Source organism: Macaca fascicularis, chromosome 1 (genome assembly GCF_037993035.2).
Source record: "Macaca fascicularis isolate 582-1 chromosome 1, T2T-MFA8v1.1".
NCBI lineage: Eukaryota > Metazoa > Chordata > Mammalia > Primates > Cercopithecidae > Macaca > Macaca fascicularis.
In genome coordinates, this window is record NC_088375.1 from 25,865,672 (window position 1) to 25,885,967 (window position 20,296).

Below are 20,296 nucleotides of genomic sequence, written 5' to 3' on the forward strand. Positions count from 1 at the left end.
TTTGGAGAACTTATTACATACATAGAAACATGAATATGGTTTACCACTAATAGGTAGGAGTTATCTGTCCTCCATCTTTAGGTGCTTTTTCTTAAATGTGGTTCTACTTATACTGATATTTTTAATTTCCATCTTCCATGCAACCTCAGAGTGAATAAACCCCTTAAATTTGGTGCTGGTTCGAAAAAGTCTAAAGGGTTTATTAGGGGTTGTTTTTAGCAAATATTACATCAATCCTTAAAGCAACAAGATTGATTTTCTGCTTAAAATATTTGGGAAGATAGGTGAGGAGGAGGAGGGGGTTTTAAAATATAAAAACCAGTTTTTCTATATTAAGGTGCATATTTGTAACATTACAGGGGATGAAGTAAAATGTAATTAATTAGCACAAGACAGGGAGTACAGAAAGTACACAGAAGTAAATTTCAATTCCATTTGATTATTTTGATAATAACCCCTTAGTCATTTTATATTCTTGTCTGCCTTTCTAGAAAAATGGTCTTCATAAAGTGAAAAGTGATTAAAAAGCACCAAATAAATTATTTGAAGTGGGTTTTTTAAAATAATTTTTTGAAGGGCAAAGGGAAAATTCACCCCTTTTCTGATTTGAAATATGTCGTACGTATTTCCATTTGATGGATAAATCATTAAGTAAGAATATTTGATTTAAAGTATTAGCAAAATTCTTCAGGTATTTGCCTGAAGACAAATTTTAACAAAACATATACACTTAGATATCCGTCATTGCTCAAACTCTGGTGTATTGCTGGAGCCAATAGGCAGGGTATATTTTATTATCTAAATTTGGTATTTGTCTTCTGCCTTCTGTATCACCTCCAAGCTACAGGAAATCAGGATTTTGTTGGCTTTAAGAAAACACATGATATGTTCACTGTATATTAAATATACCTGTATTTAATGTTTTCTCTTAGGACAGAAAAGTACACACACACACACACACACACACACACACACACATTGTGCTCAGCTTGCTTTCTGTTTTATATTATTTGTCATTCAGATTTGAACAGAACAGACTATTCATGCAAACTATATCAAATGAAAAACATGTAAGACTCTTCATTAGTTGGAGTTTCTGGGCAACATCGTGTGTGTGTGTGTGTGTGTGTGTGTGTGTGTGTATACAGACACATTTTTTTTTTTAACTTGTTGATTCAGATGTCTTGGTCCCTGAATAGTCCTAGATTACTTATTTTGAGAATTCATTGTTAAAAATTACAGGGAATTAAAATAATTGCCTTTTTTTTTTTAGAGGGTAAGAAATGGATAGAACAAGTATGCCTCTGAAAAATTTATTAGTTTATTCTTGTGGAGAATACCAAGAAAATGTGTATTTGCCCGTTGCTAAATATGATATATGCCATTTTATATTTATTTGTCCCAAGTGTCTTTTTGTAAGAGGAGAATAAACAATAAGGAATTATTGATCAATGTTTTACTATTTCATTTATTTGAGTTTTTCTTAGAGCTTAATTAAAGAAGAGTGGTTTGGGGTATACTTTTCTTATTTGTGCGTTATGTTTTGAACTCAGTCAACACTGTAGACAGAGTCTCCAGGCAGGTTATAAATTAAAACCTAACTGATGGTTCACAATACAATTTCCCAGTTTGCCTTTGTGCTCTTGCCTCTCCTCTCCCTCTGTTCCTTAATATTTCCATGGATGTTTTTAATGTATTTTCTGTATGTTGGGTTAATGTTTTTCGTTTTTGAAAATATGAATACCTGTCATATGTATTAGTTTTGAGTACTGTATGTACAATTACGGTGCTAGGTATAATGGATTACAACAATAAAGCAATGTAGTATATGTTTTTGTGGGGTTAAAGTCTAATGGAAGAGACAAAGTAAAAAAATTACTAGTTTTAATATGTGCAGTGATGGAAATGATACTGACTTAACAGAGTAACAGAAAATCAACTAACTTTAATGGAGGTAGTCAGAGCTCTGCTTCTGAAGAAGATGTGGAAAACCTCAAGAGACTGTCATTCCCATTTTAACAAGGAGAAAAGCCTGGGTCCTCTGTAAAATTAAAGCTTTTTTTCTTGAGCATATCAAAGAACTGAAATTACGAGGCAAACAAACCAAATCCCAAAGAGTGATTAAGTCCTACAAGGAGAGATGGGACATACTGACTGTTTAACCTTAGGAAGAACCCAAGAGAAAGAGATGGCCTTTATATAAACAGGTAAGAAAACATTAGCAAAAATTTTAACAAATTCCTAAAGTGTACGTGTGGGCTAGCATACTAGTTTGGAATAGCCAAGAATCTGAAATAAGGGAACTTCATACACACTAACAAGTTCTTTCCCAAGGGCCTACACCAGGACTCAAGAAAGACTGGAAGCAGGGTGGGGAACCAGAAAGTCTCAGTAGGTAGTTTAAGCAAACAGAAGGTAGTTAGCTGCCTTGAAACCCTGCCTACTTTGAAGCTCTTCTCTTGAATGATGCAAAAGCCTTAGGCTACTGTAGGGAGGAGCAACAATCCATATCAATCCTGGGGCCCAGGAAGAAGTTCATTGCTCTGGGGTAGGAATGTAGACAAAATGCACCTGCTTTTGGGAGAGAGGTAGGAAATGTTCTGCCTTCAGGACACAGGAAAACAATATTACTTCTAGAGGAGTAGAAGCAAAAATTGACCTTGGAGGAGGGACGGAAAGTCTAGGCCCAAGATGCCACATTGATAACATAAAGAGGTCTGCTCCCAGTGGGGAATGGACATGAAATTGTTGCACAAGACCAACAATAGATTTGAAACAGATTTGACTACTATTGAGAAATGGTGCGGGAATGTTGAGAAAGCCACATCCCTGTAGGCCAGGCCCACAAAGCCTCCCTAAGACTGAGACTAGCCAAAGACAAAAAAACCGATCTCTGCTACAAGCCTAGCACTAATTAACAAGGAATGCCAGTCTGTTGTTGAGGAAGCAGCAAGGGTGTAAATATAGATCCTCTCTGTGGTGTAGGCATACAGGGATCCCTGAAAATTGAGGGTGAGACTCAGAAAAGTCCTCCTGTACTCCAGGTGCGCTATAAGCATAAGGTAATAGCAGTCAAGCACTGGAAGAATTTGAAGCCTGTAGTATACTGAAGATAGTGACAGCGTTAATCCAACTCAAACCCCTAAAACTGGTGTTTACACTGACACAATTTCCAAACTAGTGGTCTCTGTGTTAATGCATTTTGCATTGCTATAAAGGAATACCTGAGGCTGGATAATTTATAGACAAGAGGTTTATTTTGGCTCATGGTTCTACAGATTATACAAGAAACATGCCAGCATTTGCTTCTAGTTAGGCCTCAGGAAGCTTTTACTTGTGGCAGAAGGAAAGGGGAGCTGATGTGTCACGTGACAAGAGCAGGAGCAAGAGAGATGCGAAGTTCTTTTTATTTATTTATTTTTTGAGATAGTGTCTTAGTCTGTCACCCAGGCTGGAGTTCTGTGGCACCATCTCAGCTCACTGCAGCCTCCGCCTCCTGGGTTCAAGGGATTCTTATGCCTCAGCCTCCTGAGTAGCTGGGATTACAGGCATGTGCCACCAAGCCTGGCTAATTTTTGTTTTTAGTAGAGATGGGGTTTCACCATGTTGGCCAGGCTGGTCTCGAACTCCTGACCTCAAGTGATCCACCCACCTCGGCCTCCCAAAGTGCTGGGATTATAGGCATGAGCCACCATGCCTGGCCCAAGCTCTTTTTAAAAAACCAGCTTTCACTTGAACTAATGGAGAACTCATTACCCCAAAGAGGGCACCAAGCCGCTCATGAGGGATCCCTCGCATGACCCAAACACCTCTTACCAGGCCCTACTTCCAACATCGAGAATCACATTTCAACATGAGATTTGGAAGGAACAAACATCCAAACTATATCCATCTGACAGAAGTGTGTGCATTTCCAGGTATAACACAATCTACCTTATTCCTTCTGTTATACACGAGTCTGACATTCAATCAAAAACGAAAAGAATCCAATTCAGGAATGAAACAGAGGTTGGGACTAGCAGACCTTAAGACAATCAATTAATATATTAACCTATCTGATGGAAAAGGTGGGAAATAATGAACAGATAGTGAATTTCAGCAGGGAAGTGCGTAAAAAAGGGTGAAATGGAAACACCAGATATATATACATAAAAAGGTTGGCCAGGGACTGTGGCTTATACCTGTAATCCCAGCACTTTGGGAGGCCGAGGCAGATTAGATCACTTGCGACCAGGAGTTCGAGACCAGCCTGTCTACCATGGGGAAACCCCAGCTCTACTAGAAATACAAAAAATTAGCCAGGCGTGGTAGCACACACCTATAATCCCAGCTACTTGGGAGGCCGAGGCATGAGAATTGCTTGAACTCAGGAGGCGGAGGTTGCAGTGAGCTGAGATGGTGCCACTGCACTCCTGCCTGGGCAACAGAGCGAGACTCTGTGTCAAAAAAAAGGCCACAATATCGGAGATAGAGAATTTCTTCAAACTTGATACAGCTGAAGAATTCATGAACTTGAAGAGGTCAATAGCAAGTATTTAAACAGACAAAGCAAAAGAGAGTAGTGGGGAAACAGGACAGAGCATCCAAGAACTGTGGGGTAAGATCAAATAGCCTGATGTACAGGCAAACCTTGAAAATATTACAGTTTGGCTCCAGACCCCTGCCATAAAACATATAATAAAGCAAGTCACATGAATTTTTTTGTTAATTAGTTCATATAAAAGTTATGTTTACACTATACCATAGTCTATTAAGTGTGCAATAGCATTATGTCTAAAGAAAAACAACATACCTACCTTAATTTAAAAATGCTTTATTAAAACAAAATGCTAATAATCATCTGACCCTTCAGCAAGTAGCATTAGAGGATCTTGCTTTGAGTTGATGGCTACTGACTGATGATGGCTGTGGCAATTTCTTAAAATAAGACATTGACGGCCGGGTGTGATGGCTCATGGCTGCAATCCCAGCATTTTGGGAGGCCGAGGCAGGTGGATCACCTGAGGTTGGGGGTTCAAGACCAGCCTGACTAACAAGGAGAAACCCTGTCTCTACTAAAAATACAAAATTAGCTGGGTATGGTGGCACATGACTGTAATCCCAGCTACTCAGAAGGCTGAAACTTGAACATGGGAGGTGGAGGTTGCGGTGAGCCGAGATCACATCATTGCACTCTAGTCTGGGCAACAGGAGCAAAACTCCGTCTCAAAAAAAAAGAGACATTCAACCTTCTTAGATCCTGCCACTACTTTATCAACTAAGTAACTAAGAATATGTCATATTCTAATCCTTTGTTGCCATTTCAACAATGCTTACAGTATCTTCAACAGTTGATTCCATCTCAAGAAACCATTTTCATTGTTTATCCATAAGAAGCAACTCCTCATCTGTTAAAGTTTTGTCATGAATTTGCAATAATTCTGTCACACCTTTAGGTTCTGCTTCTAATTGTAGTTCTCTTGCTATTTCCACCACATATGCAGTGACTTCCTCCACTGAAGTCCTGAACCTCTGAAAGTCATCCAAAGGGTTGGAATCAACTTCTTCCCAACTCCTATTAAAATGTTGACATTTTGACCTCCTTCCATGAATCACAAATTGGCATCTGGAATGGTGAATCCTTTCCAGAAAGTTTTTAATTGACTTTGCCTGGATCCATGAGAGGAATCACAATCTATGGCAGCTATAGCCTTATGAAATGTATTTCTTAAGAAATAAGACTTGAAAGTTGAAATGACTCTTTGATCTGTGGGCTGCAGATTGTATATTGTGTTAGAAGGCATGAAAACACAGCATTCATCTCCTGTACATCTCTATCACAGCTCTTGGTTGACCAGGTACATTGTCAATGAGCAGTAATATTTTGAAAGGAATCTTTTTTCTGAACAATAGGTCTCAATACTGGGCTTAAAATATTTGGTGAACGAGGCTGTAAAGAGATGTGCTGTTATCCAGGCTTTGTTGTTCCATTTATAGAGCACAGGTGGTGGCAATTGATCATAATTCACAGCTCTAGGATTTTCAGAATGGTAAATGAACATTGAACATTGGCTTCTACTTATAGTTACCACTGCGTTGGCCCCTAACAAGAGAGCCAGACTGTCCTTTGAAGCTCTGAAGCCAGGCATTGGCTTCTTCTCTTTAGCTATGAAAGTTCTAGATGGCATCTGCTTCTAATAGAAGGCTGTTTCATCTACCTTGAAAACCTATTGTTTAGCCACTTTCATCAATGATCTTAGCTAGATCTCTGGATAACTTGCTGCAGTTTCTACCCCATCAACACTTTGTGCTTCTCCTTGCCCTTTTATGCTGTAGCGACAGCTTCTTTCCTTAAACCTTATGAACCAACCTCTGTTAGCTTCAAACTTTTATTCTGCAGCTTCCTCACCTCTCTCAGCCTTGTAGAATTGAAGAGAGCTAGGACCTTGCTCTGGGTTTGTCTATGGCTTAAAGGAATGTTGTGGCTAGTTTGATCTTTTATCCAGATCACTAAAACTTTCTCAGTATCAGTGGTAAGGCTGTTTTGCTTTCTTATCATTTAGGTATTCACTGGAGTAGCACTTTTCATTTCCTTCAAGAGCTTTTCCTTTGCATTCACAACTTGGCTAACTCATACAAGATGTCTGACTGTCATCCTATCATGCCTTCCTCATTAAGCTTAATCATTTCTAGCCTTTGATTTAAATTGAAAGACACATGACTCTTCCTTTCACTTAAACACTTAGAGGTCATTGTAGGGTTATTAACTGGCCTAATTTCAATATTGTTGTGTCTCAGGGAACAGAGAGGCCTGAGGAGTCGGAGAGAGATGGGACAATGCCAGGTCAATGGACCAGTCACAGCACACACAACATTTATCAATTAAGTTCATTGTCTTACATAGGCAGAATTGTTGATATCCCCAAACAATTACAATAGTAACATCAAGGATCACTCATCACAGATCACCATGCAATCAATGCAATATCTGTGAGGCACAATAAACCAAAGTACAAAAAAATGAGATACACCTGTATGTAATTAAAGTCCAAGAGAAAACAGAAACTGCCTGCGGGATAAGAAATATCAGTAGAGGCTGGGCGCGGTGGCTCATGCCTGTAATCCCAGCACTTTGGGAGGCCGAGGCGGGCGGATCACGAGGTCAAGGGATCAAGACCATCCTGGCCAACACGGTGATACCCCCGTCTCTACTAAAACTACAAAAATTAGCCAGGTGTGGTGGCACACACCTGTAGTCCCACCTACTCGGGAGTCTGAGACAGGAGAATTGCTTGAATCCGGGAGGCGGAAGTTGCAGTGAGCCGAGATCACACCACTGTACTCCAGCCTGGCGATAGAGCGAGACACTGTCTCAAAAAAAAAAAAAAAAGAAGAGAGAGAAATATCAGTAGAGATAATGGCCAAGAATTTTCCAAAGTTAATGAAGAACAGTAACTCACAGGTCCCTGAATTCCAGAAATTCCACATTGTAAGTCAAACTGCTGAAACCAAAGATAAGAGTTAATCTCTCAAAGACAGTTGGAGGAAAAAGAAACATTATATACAGAGAAAGGAACACATAAGAATTATAGCCAACTTCTGGTCAGAGAGTAAATGAGCAAGAAAATAATGGAGCAAAGGTCCATGCAAGGAGCTTGCAAGTCATCATTCCATCCTGACAATAATGAAGATGCTGGACAAAGTGAACACACAACTCTTCTTGGATCCCTCAGAAAAGTGAGGTTACAGGGCAAAATACTACTCCCAAAATTGAAGAGACAGGAAAATACAGAGAATTGCAACTTGCTGGAGCAGGAACTCAGAAGCAAAAACCTCCGTGGGTACTAGTGTCAGGGTAGGAAAATCTAAATTGTACTTGACAAATAACTGGAGGCTCAGTGTGGACAAGTCTGAGATTAAAAACTGCAGGGGGGCCAGGTGCGGTGGCTCACATCTGTAATCACAGCACTTTGGAGCCCAAGACAGGCAGATCACCTGAATTCAGGAGTTCGAGACCAGCCTGGCCAACATGGCAAAACCCCATCTTTACTAAAAATACAAAAATGGCATGCGCCTGTAATTTCAGCTACTTGGGAGGCTGAGGCAGGAGAATCACTTGAACCCAGGAGGCAGAGGTTGCAATGAGTCGAGATCACACCATTGCACTCCAGCCTGGGCAACAGAGTGAGACTCCATCTCAAAAAATAAAATAAAACAAATAAATAAAAATAAATAAAAACTTCAGGGGGACCCAGTCATAGAGCAATTTCCATACTTCTCTGAGTTTTACCTCCAGGCACTCAATCAGGTTCTCACAGTAAAGACTGGCCAAAATCCCTTTGGGATTTCATCAGGGGAAGGGGACAAGGAACCATTTTGAAATATGCTAGAGCCTTCTGTTCTTAACAAGGCCTGCCCTTGAGAGAAACTGTTTTACCAGAGCCTAATCTAGTAAAGTTTTTTCAGAGTCTTACTGATTTGGGGGAAGAGAAATATCCAACTCCACCCAGCTCTAGTTATCCTGTTCCACCTAATGGTGGTGAGGGAGGTACTGAGAAGCACTTGTGAAGTTCACAGTCCAGAGGCACGGGCTCATTAAAGGACTGAGACTGAATCCTATTTGACCTTTGAACTCACAAAGACTTTCTTCTTCCTCTTTCGCTGATGTTGTTTACAGGCACTCAGAATGGTCCAGCGTTTGATATACCATCGAGGCTTTCCTACAACATAGCCTCTAACAAAACTAGGCTGTCCCGAACCCCAGATAATAGAATTGTTTACCTTTATACCAAGAAGGTTGGGAAAGCACCAAAATCTGCATGTGGCATGTGCCTAGGCAGACTTCGAGGGGTTCGTGCTGTGAGACCTAAAGTTCTTATGAAATTGTCCAAAACAAACAAACAAAAATGTCAGAGAATATGGTGGTTCCATTTGTGCTAAATGTGTTCGTGACAGGATCAAGCATGCTTTCCTTATCGAGGAACAGAAATTGTTGTGAAAGTGTTGAAGGCACAAGCACAGAGTCAAAAAGTTAAATAAAAAATGAAACTTTTACTGGGCGTGGTGGCTCACACCTGTAATCCCAGCACTTTGGGAGCTGAGGCAGGCAGATCACGAGGTCAGGAGTTCGAGACCAGCCTGACCAACATGGTGAAACCCTGTCTCTACTAAAAACACAAAAATTAGCTGGGCACGGTGGCATGCACCTGTAATCTCTGCTACTTGGGAGGCTGAGACAGGAGAATTGCTTGAACATGGGAGGCGGAGGTTGCAATGAGCCCTGCACTCCAGCCTAGGTGACAGAGCGAGACTCCTTCTCAAAAAAAAAAAAAAAGGAAGAAACTTTTTTGAATAATAAAAATGAAAAGACTTAAAAAAAAAAAAGGCTGAGACTTAATCATAGGACTATAAAATACTTTTCCGTCCCACACATCTTCCCACACATTACTAAAGGCCTTTTAACTATAGCCCCTTTTACATACTACATCATGTTCAGGTATCAAGAAACAAAAACTACAAGGCAGACTAAAAGGCAAAACAGAACAAAAACTCCACAGTTTTAAGAGACAGAGCAATCCTCAGAACCAGATTCATATATGACAGGGATATTGAAATGGTGAGACCATGAACTTAAAACAACTATGATTCATATGCTAAAGACTCTAGTGAATAAAGTAGACAGCCTTCTAGAACAGATGGGCAATGGGTAAGCAGAGAAATGGAAATTCTAAGCATAAACGTAATGCCAGAAATAAAAACGCTGCAGCAGAAATGAAGAATGCTTTTGATGGGTCTATTAATAGCTTGGACATGGCTGAGAAAATAATCTCTGAACTTGAGTGTATCTCAATAGAAACTTCCAAAATGGAAGAGCAAAAAGAAAAAAAAGATTGAAAAAAAAAATCCCAACAGAAAATCCAAGAATGATGGGGCAACTACAAAAGGTATTACATAAGTGGAATGAAAATACCACAAGGGCTAGGCACAGTGGCTCACACTTGTAATTCCAGCACTTTGGGAGGCCGAGGTGGGTGGATCACCTGAGGTCAGGAGTTCGAGACCATCCTGGCCAACATGGTGAAACCCTGTCTCTAATAAAAATACAAAAATTAGCCACGCATGGTGGCGGGTGCCTGTAATCTCAGCTACTCGGGCGGCTGAGGCAGGAGAATTGCTTGAGCCTGGGAGGTGGAGGTTGCAGTGAGCCGAGACCGTGCCACTGCACTCCAGCCTGGGCAACAGAGCGAGACTCCATAACATAATAAAAATAAAAAAGAAAATACCAGAAGGAGGCCAGGCACGGTAGCTCACATCTATAGGCAGAGGTTGCAATGAGCCGAGATTACACCACTGCACTCCAGTCTGGGCAACAGAGCAAGACTTCATCTCAAAAAAGAAAAGAAAAAAAGAAAATACCAGAAGGAGAAGACATAAACAAAAGAACAGAAGAAATACTTGAAGCAATAATGACTGAGAATTTCTGCAAATTAATGTCAGATATCAAATCACAGATTCAGGAAGCTCAGAGAACACCACACAGGATAAATGCCAAGACAATAATAACCACAATCATCACCACAAAAAAACACGACACCTAGGAATACCATATTTTAAAAGTCTCATATTTTAAAAGTCTTTAAAAAGTCAGAGGAAAAAGATACCTTACCTACAGGGTGAAAAAGATAAAAATTATACCCAACTTCTCCTCAGAAACATGCAAGCAAGGAGGTCAGTGAAATTTAGTGTTGAGAGAAAAAAACTACCAATCTAGAATTCTGTGTCCTGTGAAATGATTCCTCAGAGGTGAAGGAGAAGTACGGACTTTCTCAGATAAAAACTGAAGAAGTTTGTTGCCAGTAGATCTGCCTTACAATAAATGTTAAAAGTTCTTCAGAGAAAAGAAAAATGATATAGGTCAGAAACTTGGAGCTGCATAAAGAAAGAAAGAGCATATCTATCTATCTATCTATCTATCTATCTATCTATCTATCTATCTATCTATCAATCAATCATGTATCTATCTATCTATTCATCTATCTACCTACCTATCACCTATTCTATCTATCTATCTGTCTATCTATCTATCTATCTATCTATCTATCTATCTATCTATCTATCTCTGTCTGCCTGCCTATATAACTACTTACCTACCTTCCTACCTATCTATCCAGCCACCTATCCAGCTATCTAAATAGATTTATTGTAAAGAGTTAGATCATGTAATTATGGATGCTGAGAAGTTCCCAGATGTGCAGCCAGCAAGCTGGAGATTTAGGAGAACCTATGGTATAGTTCCAGTACAAGTCTGAAGGCCTGAGAATCAGGAGAGCCAGTGGTGTCAGTTCCATTTCAAAAGCCAGCAGGCTTGAGACCCAAGAAGAGCCATTGTTTCAGTTCAAGTTCAAAGAAAGCAAGAGACTGATGTCCTTGCTCAAGGCAGTCAGGCAGGAGATGTTCCCTTTACTTGGCCTTTCTGATCTATTCAGGCATTCAGTGGATTGGACAAGACCCACCCACATCAGGGAGGGCAGTCTAATTTGTAGTCTTTACTCAGTTTACCAATGCAAATGTTACTCTCATTCAGAAATCCCCTCACAGATATACCCAGAATAGTGTTTGACCAAATGTCTGGGCACCCTGTGGCCTAGTCAAGTTCACACATAAAATTCACCATCACAATGACATTCTGGAAAGGCAAAACCATTGGCAGAAATCAGATCAATTGTTGCAAGAGGGGGAAGTATTGAATATGAAAGGATATGAGTGAAATTTTAGGTGTGATGGAATATGCTAAATTTTTATTGTGGTGATACATGACCATATAGATTTGTCAGACCTCATTGAATTGTATACCTAAAAAAGGCAAATTTCTTTATATTTAAGTATACTTTAATAAACATGAATTTAAGAACAAAAAAGAATTTGAAGAACAATTGAAAGAAGAAGAAGGAGGCTGGGCACCATGGCTCCTGCCCATAATCCCAGCACTTTGGGAGGCTGAGATGGGAGGATTGCTTGAGCCCAGGAGTTTGAAACCAGCCTGGGAAACACAGGGAGACCTCATCTCTACAAAAAATAAAACGCAGTAGCCAGGAATGGTGGCACATGTCTGTCGTTCTGGATACTTGGGAGGCTGAGGTGGGAGGATTGTTTGAGCCTAAGAGGTTGAGGCTTCAGTGAGCAGTGATCATACCACTGCACTCGAGCCTGGGCAACAGAGTGAATTCCCATCCCAAAATAATAATAATAATAATAATAAGAAGAAGAAGAAGAAGAAGAAGAAAGAGGTAGTTTGGGCAGTATACTGAGGGCATATTATTTAAGCTGAATCCTGAAGATAAAAATAATTTAGCGATGGGATATATTTGGGGTGGGAAGAGTTTGTAAGACAGGAAACAATGGAGAAAAGTCAATGAAAAGATTGGCATACTTATGGAAGCGGAGAGAGGTGTGTTACTTGAGCACAAAATGAGACTGAAGAGATTGGCTAAGGTTAGATTATGCAGCATTTTGTACTCCATGTTTAAGAAGGATAGATTTTATTTTGATGCAATAAGAAATAATGAAAAGTTAAGCATAGGGGGCAAGAGGTCGGACATTTTCAATTCATGTTAGCCGCTAGGTGGGGAACGGATTGAAGGTATTTAGAGGAGTAGCAGTCAACTTACGAGGCTGTTTCAGTAGGCAACAGGAGTGATGATGCTGTGTGATCTAGAGCTGTGGTAGTGGATATGAGGAAAAGTGGTCTCAAAGTATATTTTGAAGATTGAATTTATTGGATTTCCTTATGAATTCAACATTAGGAATGAAGGAAATGGAAGGATGAAGGAGGATGTTTAAGTTTTGGTCTTGACCAATTAGGAGGCTATTGGTGCTGTGTAATGTGATGAGAACAGAAAGGAGGCAGAAGTTTAGAGGAATTAAAATTTCTCTTGAACATGTTAGGTTTGGAATGCCTAAGACATCCGAATGAAAATGTTTAAAGTGTAGTTTCTTTCCTTTTTTTTTTTTTTTTTTTTTGAGACAGAGTCTCACTCTGTTGCTCAGGTTGGAGTGCAGTGGCACAATCTTAGCTCACTGCAACCTCTGTCTCCCGGGTTCAAGCGATTCTCCTGCTTCAGCCTCCTAAGTAGCTGGGACTACAGGTACACACCATCGTGCCCAGCTAATTTTTGTATTTTCAGTAGAGGCAACGTTTCACCATGTTGGCCAGGCTGGTCTTGAACTTCTGGCTTCACATGATCTGCCCACCTCGGCCTCCCAAAGTGCAGGGATTACAGGCATGAGCCACCGCACCTGGCCTAATGTGTAGTTCAATGGGTAACTGAATCTGTAGCTCAGATACCTGAACTAAAAAAAGAAATTGAGGATTATCATCGATATAGGTAATTTTTGAAGTCGTATAAATAAATGAAATCACTTAAAGAATGTTGACAAAGAAATGAAGAGTCTCTTTCCTTTCAAATGCTGCAAACATGCTCCACCAGATTCTTAGTCAGGCCAAGAAGCATCTGAGCTTGATCCCCTCTTTGTGTTTATTGGAGCTGAAGGTACTGGAGCAGCACTGTGTATCTTGTGTCTGGTATTGTTCAATCCAGATTTTAGTTGATGGAAAGAATAACCCAGAACCCTGAAACAAACTGGGTCCCAATGATCCATACAAGTTCTACTCAGTGAATGTGGATTATAGCATACTGAAGAAAGAAGGTCCAGATTTCTAAATGTTTCTCTATAAAGCCGCTTTAGAATGAAGGTCTTCCAGAAGCCATCTGCACAATTTTCCACTTAATCAGGAAATATTTCTCCTCTAAATGCATGAAATCGTGTTGATATATTGGATTGAAGATTATACAGATCAATTAGTATCTGAAACTTGAGAAAAACTAAAAAGAAAAAGAAATAAAAAAGGCCTTGGAGGGATCCCCGAACAACACTTGGAGATCAAGAGAGGAGAAGGAATAGCCAATGTAGAAACCAGGAAAGTACAGTAACATAGAAGCTAAGGGAAGAGAAGAATGTTTCTAGGAAGGAGTTGGCATCTGAACTGAATGCTGTTAAGGGAACTATTAATAGTAAGATGACAGGAGTTTTTATTGGCAGCATAGAGATATTGCTGATTTTTTTTTTCTTTTTATTGAGACATGGTCTTGCTCTGTTGCTCAGGCTGGAGTATAGTGGCATGATCACAGCTCATGGCAGCCTCAACCTCCCCAGGCTCAGGTGATCCTCCTACCTCAGCCTCTTTGGTAGCTGGGACTACAGGTGCACACCACCACATCCAGTTAATTTTTTTGTATTTTTTGCAGCAACAGGTTTTCGCCATGTTGTCTAGGCTGGTTTTGAACTCCTGGGCTCAAATGATCTGCCCGCGTCAGCTTCCCAAAGTGCTGGGATTATGAGCCACCACTCCTAGCCTGATATTGCTAATTTTATACAGTTTTGGGGGAGTGATGACAGCAGAAGCCAGACTGGACTTTGAAAATGAAATATGAAGATAGATCTTTCAACAAAATTGCTTTGAAAGAAACAGGCTGGTAGCTAGGGATTTGTGGGGATAGTCATGTCTATGGGAATAGCTCAATAATCAGACTGGTGATTCAGGAGAGGGGATAACCAATGGAGCAATCAGTGTTATGCAAATAAGGCAAATTAAAGCCTCATTTTAAATAATTGTTTATTAGTCATTTCTCACACTAAGATTTAAAGGACTGTTATTAAGACCATCAAAATAAGGTTACAGATAATGCTGCTTCCAGAAAATAGAAATAGTCTAGTTTTTTTCCTTATGTACTTAACCACATAGCTTCCCTCAGTGATTCACAAAATACCAAGATCTTTCCCTAATCTTTCGTATGATCACAAATTTAGCTGTCTGGAGGACTTGATACTCTTTATAAATGTGAGTCATGAGGCCTGTCGTCTTAGGCTTTCCTTCTTTTTTTTTTTTTTTTTTTTTGAGATGGAGTCTCAGGCTGGAGTACATTAGTGTGATCTCAGCTCAATGCAACCTCCATTTCCTGGGTTCAAGTGATTCTCCTGCCTCAGCCTCCTGAGTAGCTGGGATTACAGGGATGTGCTACCATGCCTGGCTAATTTTTGTATTTTTAGTACAGACAGGGTTTCACTGTGTTGGCCAGGCTTGTCCCGGGCTCTTGACCTCAGGCAGTCTGCCTACCTCAGCCTCCTAAAGTGCTGGAATTATAGGCATGAATTGCCATGCCCAACCTTTTTTTTTTTTTTTTTTTTTTTGAGACAGGTCTCACTCTGTTGCCCAGAATGGAGTGCAGTGGCGTGACCTCAGCTCACTGCAGCCCCTACCTCCTGGGTTCAAGTGATCCTTCTCGTGCCTCAGCCTCCCGCGTAGCTGAGACTGCAGGCCCGTGCCACCATGTCTGGCTATTTTTATTTTTGTAGAGACAGTGTCTCCCTGTATTTCCCAGGCTGGTCTCAAACACCTGGGCTCAAGCAATCTACCTGCCTCAGCCTCCTACGGTGCTGGGATTACAGGCATGAGCCACTGTGCCAGGCCAGGGCATTCTTGAGTTGCATTATAAATAAAGGGTCAGGTAGTACTTGTGGAAAACCTGCCTACAGGTGTCCTCTTGTGAAAATAAGTAATTCAAAGTGTAAGCTGTTGGAATGCTAAATTATTTTGAGCCTTAAAGGAATGCGAATTTCAGGGCCTGAGTCATTGACAGGCTGTAAGCTGGGCAGCTATAAGCTGTAAGCTTTTGTCTGTCTAATTAACAAATTAAGCCTTTTCCCTTACATGCATTGTTTCATAAAATGTAAATGGTTGAAGGGTGCCAGGGAGGACCCCCTTCCCTCTAACCACAGACTTTCATTATAGATTGACCCCCCCTCTTACCTTTCTCACACAAAGATTTCTAGGCTATCATATGGCTTAAGATGCAAAGTTAAATACACCCTTTAAAATTGGAAAGGAAATGAAAAACCAGTTATAAGAAAAAGAAAACAAGCTGCATGGAAACAAACTGTAACTAATTTGTTATAATTCATAAATCAGTCTTATATAGAAAATGTTGTAATCTTGTTAAAGTTGTCTTTTTCCTACGTAAGAAAAAATTTAGCTTTTGCCTTCGAAGCACTAACCCCATTTCTCTGAAGGGGTGCATCCAGGAATGGCTTCAGCTTCTCTTGAATAAGCTCTTTAAAACTGGATCCTGATCCTTTTGATTATTTCAGATTGATACTCTTCAGTAAAAAGTCTTTGGATATAGCTGGGTATAATGGCTTATACCTGTAATCCCCACCACTTGGGAAGTTGAGGTGAAAGGGTTGCTTGAGGCCAGGAGTTTGAGACTTGGCTGAGCAACATAGCAAGACCCTGTCTCTAAATAATAATAATAATAAAATCTTTAGATATGTGTGTTTTCCTACCTATGTTCTATTTATGGAATGTCATAGTCTGTTTTGTGCTCCTATAACAGAATACCACAGACTAGGTAATTCAAAATGAACAGAAATTTATTGACTCACTGTTCTGGAACTGGGAAGTCTAAGATCAATGGACCAGTGTCTGTCAAGGGCCTTCTAGCTGCATTATTCCATGACAAAAGGCAGAGAGCAAGAGAGAGAAAGGCGGCTGAACTGGTCTTGCTATAAGGAATCCACTCCTGTGATAATAGCATTAATATATTCATGAGGGCAGAGCCCTCATGGCCTAATAATCTGTTAAAGATCCCATCTCTTAATATTGTTGTATGGGGATTGAGTTTCTAACATGTGATTTTTGGGGGATATGACATATTCAAACTATAGCAGGGCACTGGCAGAGAAAATGCCCATGTGGATTTTAAGTCTGGACTAGTGTTAGAATGTATGAACCCACAAAAGTATCTGAGACATGTCTCAATCAATTTAGAAAGTTTATTTTGTCAAGATTAAGGATGCACCTGTGACACAGCCTCAGGAGGTCATGATGGCATGTGCCCAAGGTGCCTGGGGCACAGCTTGCTTTTATACATTTTAGGGAGACATAATACATCAGTGAACACATGTAACATTTACACTGGTTTGATCTGGGAGGGCAAGACAACTCAAATCACAGGAAAATTTAAAAAGTTTCTATTGGCAATTGGTTGAAAGAGTTATATCAATAGAAAGAAGTGTCTGGTTTCCCTAAAGGGGTTATAGAGACCATGGCTTTATATTGCAGATGAAGCCTCCTAGTAGAAGGCTTCCGAGAGAATACGTTTCAGATGTCTCTTATCAGACTTAAGGTCTGTGTAGATGTTCATGCTGGTCAGCTTTTCCTGAATTCCAAAAGACAGGAGGGTATACTGAAGCATGTTCGATCCCACCATCCTGTTGTGGCCTGAACTAGATTTTCAAGTTAACTTTGGAATGCTCTGGGCTAGGAGGAGTGGCTCATTCAGACGGTTGGAGGGCCTTAGAATTTTATTTTTGGTTTACAAGTGCCAGGTTTTTCTATGAGACCTGAATTTGTCTAAGATAGAAATAAAAGCCCATTACAGCAAATAGTACCCCTGTCTTGGTTTGGGTTTCCTTCAAAATGTACCCTGAGACAAGCATCAGGAGGCAGGCAGGCAGTTTGACAGGCAATCTCAGGAAGAACAGGTGAGAAATTGGGAAAGGGAGACAGGGAGAAAAGGCAAAGAAGGTGTGGTAATGAATGTGGGGATTGCAGCTGTGGTCAAAAGGGGCTTAATCTTGCTGGAGACTTCTGCAGGACCTTGCGGAACGTGCCCCAGATTGTCCCATTTATAGTCTCATCTCGTTGGTTGGGGTTTGGCTCTGGGTCGATGGCTGGATCCCCCTTCCCAGTACTGAGACGGCTCCGATGACTGGAGTGTTCGAACACCAGGGTCCTTAGTCTCACACCAATTTTGATAAAACAACATGGACACACGTGGAGTAGTTTTAAGGAGCAAAAAGTTCAATAGTCAAGAAAGATGGAAGGAAGGAGAAAACAGCCCCCTGTACAGAGGCAGAGGGAGGGGGGATTTCTCTCTGCAAACCACTTTCTGCTATCCTCCCCTTGCCCCCACACCCCCGCCCCTACACACACACACACACACACACACACACACACACACACACACACACACACAGCAGGGGGTGAGGAGAGAAACAACTGTCTGTTTTCACACCGCTATAAACAACCTCCTGAGACTGGGTAATTTTTGAAGAAAAAAGGTTTAATTGTAATTGACTCACAGTTCTGCATAGCTGGGGAGGCCTCAGGAAATTTACAATCATCATGGAAAGTGAATGGGAACCAAGGACCTTCTTCGCATGGTGGCAGGAGAGAAAGAGTGAAGGAGAAACTGCTACACACTTTTAAATCATCAGATCTCATGAGAACTCACTGTCGTGAGAACAGCGTAAGGGAAACCACCCACCTGACACAATCACCTCCTACTAGGCCCCTCCCCTGACACGTGGGGATTATAATTCCAGATGAGATTTGGGTGGGGACACAGAGCCAAAGCATATCAAACTGCATGTCTATTGCTGGTGCACGTGGATTCAGGTGGCAAACAGGTATGAGGTGGGGCATCAGAGCCCTCCTTACAATATTCACGTATTGCAAAGTTACTTCCCTGCAGTGATGACTGGGAGAGTCTTATTATCCCCAATTCTGAACACTCCTGGATTTAAATGGTTTCTTTCATCCCTGTCTATATAACTGTTCCTTTATCAGCCAGCTATATTGTAATTGATAAAGAAGCCATGGGGCCATGAGAATACTGACATCAAACAGTTACTTTTCAGCTTCCTTTCCTACCTTTAAATGGTCATGCCTTTCCCTCAAAGGGACTTTGGAAAAATCATTTAAACTCTTACTACACCACTAAAATCAGGTGAATGCACAAAGCAATCTAGGGCTTGGAGCGATACATAAGGCTGGTGGTGTGTATCTGAATGTTTTTCTCTAAACCTGGGGCTTTCAACCAAGGGCCCATAGTTATGGCGGAACGCCTGGCATATATGACACCCCTGGTAGTATGGGCCACTTTTCTCCCCAGGGGCAGGTGGAGAGACGCTCCATTACAATCATACTCTCAAAAGGGTCTGTGATGCCAAAATAGAACAAGAGGCACTGTCCTGATTGGTTCAGCTAGGGTTTCTACTTCACTTACTTACTTCATGTGGAAGACTGAAGAAAAGGCAAGAATACCAACTGGAAGTAGAGGGGAGGCCTGGCTGCCCCTACAAATATCCACAGAATAGCACAACCCTAAGGGTCCTTCAAAGATCTGTCTCTTGGCTTCATGGCTTCAAGGTCTGAATTGCGACCATTCAGAAGACTGACATCTTCCTGGGAGCAGCAGATTTTATAATGGAGAAGCCTTCTTGGTATGTAAGAAATCAAAATGAAAGAAGAGGCCGGATGCGGTGGCTCACACCTGTAATCCCAACACTTTGGGAGGCTGAGGCGGGCGGATCACCTGAGGTCAGGAGTTCGAGACCAGCTTGGTCAACATATAGTGAAACCCCGTCTCTATTTAAAAAATACAAAAAATAGCTGGGTGTCGTGGTGCACGCCTGTAGTCCCAGCTACTTGGGAAGCTGAGACAGGAGAATCGCTTGAAGCTGGGAGGTGGAGGTTGGAGTGAGCCAAGATCGTGCCACTGCACTCCAGCTTGGGTGACAGAATGAGACTCCTCTCAAAGAAAAAAAAAAAAAAAAGGGAAGGAAGTTCAGAATTTGCATGGTGGCCTAGGCTTTTACAATTGTGATAAGGATATACCTGCTTCATGTGGGACTCAGACACTAGAACTATGTCTTACCTGTGCTGTGCTTAAACGGGCTTTGCCAACACTGCCTTAGGAGTCTCCTTTTCCTGGCCCCTAGGATTAACCAGTTTGAGAAATGGCCTTCCCTCCCTTCTCCTTTTCCTATTCTAGATACATTAAGGCATTCAATCATGATTTTTTAAGGGCTTTTTCTTAATAACCAAGTAGGAATATGTCCACCCTGATGATTTCTGTGTTAATTTCATGCATTAATAATGCTCAGAGGACTGCCTTATTTCCTGTTCCTTGGAAACTAACTCCTTAGAGCTTCCTTGCACACACACTTCTAAGAGACTTCGTAACTTTTTTTGTGTTTAGCTTTTGCTGAGACAAGGGTGAAATTTAACAGAGCACACATAAAATTTCATCTAAAGCTGCCTATTTGTTCACCCTGGCAAAACAGAGGTACAGAAAGGCTGTGAGGGAGTACATCATTCAGCCTTGAGGACTTGTTTGCATCTGCATTGCACAGTGGGGAATGAGAATGCCTACCAGTGAGCCATCTGACCAGTGACTAGAGTAGGTTATTTATT